Raw genomic sequence first — 5,999 nt, 5'->3', positions numbered from 1 at the left:
AACATAATCTCAACTTGTTTTATCAAGAAAAAGATGTTTTTTTTTTAAAAATAAATTTATAGGTGCAGACATGGCTGTGTGGTTAAGAAACCTGCTTTACGACCACATGGTTTCAGGTTCAATCCTACTGCATGGTACCTCGGGGAAATGGTCTTCTACTATAGTCTTGCAAAATGCCCAATCCTTTGTGAGTGAATTGGGCAGATAGAAACTGAAAGGATCTCATCATACACACACACACACACATATATATATTCCCTCCTCTCTGTTAGGAGGCAGAAGCCCTTATGCACACATATACATACACGATGGTAACTTTAGCCTATCTAATCCACTCACAAGGCTTTGGTTGGCCTGGGGCAATAGTAGAAGACACTTGCCCAAGGTGCCACGCCTTAGGACTGAACCTGAAACAATGTGGTTGGGAAACAAGCTTCTTACCACACAGCCATACCTGTGCCTACGTATATATGCGTGTGTGTGTCTCTTTACCTATCTACGTATCTGTCTGTGTCAGTCTCTCTGCCTGTCTGCCTGTCTCTCTCTCTCAGTGCCTGTCTCTCCATCTCTCTCTATCTGTCCATTTGTCAGTCAGTCTGTCTGCCTCTTTTTGTCTATCTGTCTCTCTCTGTCCCTGTTCCCCCCTCTCTCTATGTATGTGTGTTTCTCTCTGCATCACATTATGTATATCTATCTGTCTGTCTCTCTCTCTCTCTCAGTGCCTGTCTCTCCATCTCTCTCTCTATCTGTCCATTTGTTTGTCTGTCTGTCAGTCTCTCTCTCTCTCTCTTTCTCTGTATATGTGTATCTCTCTGCACCTCTGTCACCCTCTCTCTCTCTCTCTCTCTCTCTCTTTGTCTTTTTCTTTCTCTAACACTTTGTCTTTCTGTGCCTCTCCCAATGTCTGTATATCTCACTCTTTCTTTCTCACTCTTTCTCTCTCTCCATCTCTTTCAGCCTCTCTCTTGTTGTTTACTCCAAATACCTCACCATAATATTACAGTGGAACCTATTTCTTACTACCATCCATTGTTTTTTTAATTTTTAAAAATTTTTATACATCTTTTGTTTTTTCGTGTGCCATTTTACTTGACAAATTTGGCAAATATGTGTGACAAAGGTCAAAGGTTAGTTACCAAATTACCTAATTCTGACATTTCTTGACACTGACTTGACTTGGTATGCAATTCTGACTCCCCCACCACCACCACCACCACTGGCCCCATAGGATGTTTATGGAAATAAAATTAAGAAATTTTTCATAATTCAAAGAAAAAAAAAACCTGTATAAAATAGAGAAAACAGCAAAAAATCCTATAAATTATATGTATAAGAGTGTTTGTGTATTTGTATATTTGTGTGTGTGATTGTGTAATTGTGTGTTTGTATCTCTGTGTGTGTGTGTGTTTGCATAGATGTGTATATGTGTTTATATGTATGTGTGTTTTGTGTATGTGTACAATTGTAGGTGTTTACATTTTTATGAATTTGAATGCATGTGTGTATGTGTGTGTGAGTGTATAAGTATGTGTGTGTGTGTGTGCATGTATGTTTGTGTATGTATGCGTATTTGTGTGTTTGTTTGTATATGGGTAGTTATATGTTTGTGTAAGCATTTTGTATGTGTGTGTGAAGAAAAGAGAGTGAATGAATGAATGAAAAGCAGAGAGCAGTAAATTAAAAAGAGGGAAGGAATTTGAATGGGAAAGAGGAGGAGGGAGAGTGGCAGTGTGTGTGTGAATTGCGAGTGAAAGAGTAAAAGAGAGAGAGAATGAGAAAGAGGTAAAGAGATAGAGAAAGCAGAGAGAGAGAGAGAGAGATAGAAAGAGTGGAGAAGGGAAAGTAACTGTGTGTGTGTGTGTGTATGTTTATGTGTGTGTGAATTGTGAGTGAAATAGAGAGTGAAAAAAAAGAATGAGGAAGAGACAGATACAGAGAGAGGTAGGGCAGAGGGAGAGGGGCAGAAAGAGAGAGGGGTGAAGGTAAAGTAACAGTGTGTGTGTGTGTGTGTGTGTGTGTGTGTGTGCGCATAAGACAGAGATAGTGATAGCATACAATTTATTACAATGGAGAGAATTGTGAGTGAAAGAGAATGAAGAAGAAAGAAACAGATATATATATATATATATATATAAATAATTATGTATATATATATATATATTTATAATGAAGGCTTAGAAAAGAAATTTTGTATCCTATATACTGAGGAATAGACGATAAATCATCTCACATGTGCTGAATTCAATGCAATAAGCCAACGGAAATTATAAATAAAATAGATATTCCTGTATTAGCTAATTCCTGGATCTGCCCAAAGGCTCTTCCATCATCAGCAGAGAGAGAGAGAGAGAGAGAGAGGTTGAGTGTGATGTAAAAGAAAATTTAATAGCTCTTTCAACATGAGTTGTAATATTTTTTTCATTACGAAATTATGAAATTTCTTTCTTTCTTATGTGAATAGTCATTACACTGTAGTCTCAAGTAATTGAAGTATTTTGATTCTTTTTATGTACGTCCACATGCATACACATTATGTACATAATACACATACATTACTTGTGTGTGTCATTATATATAATTGCATATACAAATATGTCTATATATGTGTGTGTATACATATGTAAATCTCACATGATTTATTGTGTTTTTACCCAAGTTAGAGACAAACACCACTATCCCATGTGACAGACTTGAATAATTGTTGAGAGATATCTTTCTCAGCATGAAACCAATGGCGGTCTAGTTAACACACAAATAAAGAATATTTATCCTACGATGCAGTGTTGAAAACTCATTCTCACTGAAATTTGGCTGGAATTGATGGGTGAGAGCATTTGACCCACTTGGATGCTGGGTGGTGTGTTGTGTTCTTGAGCAAAACATTTCATCTCGTGTTGCTCTGCGATCACGTCAACACCTGATGCATGGTACATTGTGCACCTGTTCAGGTAGTATGTGGCACGAACATTTGATCACTAGAAACAAATCATTTGTGTACATTGTTTCGGCAAAAAGCTGAATGCTCATACATTGCCTTAGGGCAGTGCTACAGCATGGCCGCAGTCAAATGACTGAGACAAGTAAAAGAATAAAAGAGTAAAAGAATGTGTGTGTGTGTGTGTGTGTGTGTGTGTGTGTGTGTGTGTGTCTGGGACTTATCTTTGTGGTGGACCATCTGTCCTTCCAGCCTTTCAAGTACATAATGGTTCTCCCTTCATTAATCTGATTGATGTCAAATTTCTTTTCTCTCGATTTAACAATATCTCTAGCTATCTGTTCCTTCCCTCCCCCTCTCTCTCTCTCTCACACACACACATGCATAACACAAGCAAATGCTGCATTGGTGCCAACATGGCTGCAGGTTAATGACGTGAAGATAGTAGTAGTAATGATCGTGATGGTGGTGGTGGTGGTGGTGGTGATACAGCGATAATGCAGTGGTGTAGTAGGAGAGATTGGTTGGGCGGTTGCGGTGGGGGTGGGGACGGGGAGCAGGATAAGCTGCAAGTTGCTGGTAGGGAGCAGTCATTGGTTAGTTGCCTGGCCTGCTTCCCAACTTGTTGATGGTGTTGTATGAGCGTATGATATGTCTAAAACACCAACTTATGATATGTCCCAAAAAACAACTTATGATATATGTTCCAAAAACCAACTTATGATATGTTCCAAAAACCAACTTATGATATATGTTCCAAAAACCAACTTATGATATGTCCCAAAAACCAACTTATGATATGTCCCAAAAACCAACTTATGATATGTTCCAAAAACCAACTTCTTATATGTTCCAAAAACCAACTTATGATGCGTCTCAAAAACCAACTTGTGATATATCCAAAACACCAACTCATGATATGTTCTAAATACCAACTTATATGTATGGTCTAAACACCAATTTATGATATGTCTAAAACACCAATTTATCATATGTCTAAAACACCAACTTATGATATGTCCCAAAAACCAACTTATATGTTGTTACATACCAACTCAGTTTGTTTTACTGAAACCTTTTAATTTCTTGATTACTTGAGAAATTAACCGAAATACCCAGGTGGTATATTTCATTACAAATATATTTGCAGAAAGAACAAAGGATATTTCACTGCTTTGTTTTAGCAGGTTGAGCGACCATATTGTGGCTCCTTCATTAGCTCATAGATTACAAAAAAAAAAAAAAAAAAAAAAAAAAAAAAAAGATGAAATTCAAAATAAAGAAACAAAAAAATACAGTAATAGTCGAGTGAGTTGAATCTCCTGTTAAGTTTTGTGAAGACAAGTATTTCTCCGGGCATTAGCCCAAATTCGAGTTTAAAATAAAAAGATTACCGGTCTGAAATTGTCTTTTGTGTAGTCAGCAGAATTTCATTGGTCGGTTGTCAGGGTAGCATTGAGAAAGTCAATCATTTGTTTTCGTTCAATGACTGGCATTAAGCTCCTGTTACCATTGCCAAGAATTGCTTAGCTCACAATCAGGCCCTGTCCAATGACTTCCAAATTGGTACCATGAGGTCATATAGTTTGTTACAACTTACACCAGATTCAAGTTCATTGAATAACTTATTTCTAATTTTAACACACAAGGCCATGGATTTTCATTCTTTTCTTTCTTTTTTTTCGTTTTCCCGTCTTCTTTTGTTTGCAGCCAATTGAAATGACCTGATCGTTATTTTGATGGTAAATTAGCAAAGTCTAATGATTCTGCCAACTGTTATCTAATTCAGCCGTTCTTTTTTTAACCCTTCTGATAACAGCCTGTCTAAGACCACTCTTGCTTATACAATACAAACTTTCTCTTTGAAAGCAGTTGAAGTTAAAACTTGGTTTTAATTTACATTCCCAACACTAGCATAGTTAGGGAGGGGGGCAGTAGGGGGCAGTCAATCCTGGGCAGCACTTTTGGGTCTGCTGTAGGCAGAAGCGTTAGCACACCGGCCGAAATGCTTAGCAGTATTTCATCTGTCTTTGTGTTCTGAGTTCAAATTCCGCTGAGGTTGACTTTGCCTTTCATCCTTTCGGGGTCGATTAAATAAGTACCAGTTACACCCTGGAGTCGATGTAATCAACTTAATCCCTTTGTCTGTCCTTGTTTGTCCCCTCTATGTTTAGCCCCACTGTGAGCAATAAAGAAATAAATATTTGGGGTTTTTTTTTTTTGTGGGGTCTGGGGGTGGCAAACAGAAGGGCCACCCCTGGTGGCACACATTCTAGCTATGTTAGTGATTCCTAAACAGCTGTGAGCTGGCAGAATTGTTAGCATGATAGGCAAAATGCTTAGCAGGTATTTTATCTATCTTTAGGTTCTGAGTTCAAATTCCACCAAAGTTGACTTATTACGGGGTGAATAGAATAAATACAAATTGAGCACTGGGGTCGATGTAATTGACTTACCCAACTCCCAGGAAATTGCTGGCATTGTGCCAAAATTTGAAACCAGTTTGCATTATTAATTATTATAATCCTTTCAACTACAGGCACAAGATTTGAAATTTTCGGGGAGGGGCCGGTTACTGGTGTTTGACTGGTAAATTTCATTGACTCTAGAGCCACAGTCCAACGACTGAAACGAGTAAAAGACAAGTGTGTATTAAAAATACCTGTACGTACAGGTGTATTTAAATATAACCGTAGCTGTGGATATGTTTTAAAAGTTCAAACGCAAATGATGAAATTGATAGCCACGTTGATATCTGCTTTCAAACAGAAGTGACTTACCCCTTTCCCTGTCGTATTAACGTCGATCTTGAGTTTCACACACTAATTAAAGGTATTAATGAATTAATTGAGCGAAAGAATTTTAATGGAATGTGATATTTTTGAGAAGAAATCATGAAATGGGCTGATAAGCCACTCAATGGACCATGACCATAGGAAATGTAATATGAAAGTGTAAGACAAAGGATGAATTCAAACAAGTCATGAAAATCTTCTAAAACATATGTTAGCTATGCATTACACACTGGTGTTAACCTCATTTAAAACACACACACACACACACA

General features: G+C 37.5%; 1 protein-coding gene across 1 annotated transcript in view; it reads left to right on the top strand.

Moving 5' to 3' along the window:
* LOC106879371 (LIM domain kinase 2) overlaps positions 1–5,999 on the top strand; it is a gene marked incomplete at its 3' end in the record, with an annotated part of 154,266 nt that overhangs the window by 45,113 nt on the left and 103,154 nt on the right. The gene's annotated exons all lie outside the window — the stretch shown is intronic.

Source organism: Octopus bimaculoides, chromosome 25 (genome assembly GCF_001194135.2).
Source record: "Octopus bimaculoides isolate UCB-OBI-ISO-001 chromosome 25, ASM119413v2, whole genome shotgun sequence".
In the NCBI taxonomy this organism is placed as follows: domain Eukaryota; kingdom Metazoa; phylum Mollusca; class Cephalopoda; order Octopoda; family Octopodidae; genus Octopus; species Octopus bimaculoides.
The sequence above is the reverse complement of the archived record's forward strand: the minus strand, read 5'-3'. Positions and strand labels throughout refer to the sequence as shown.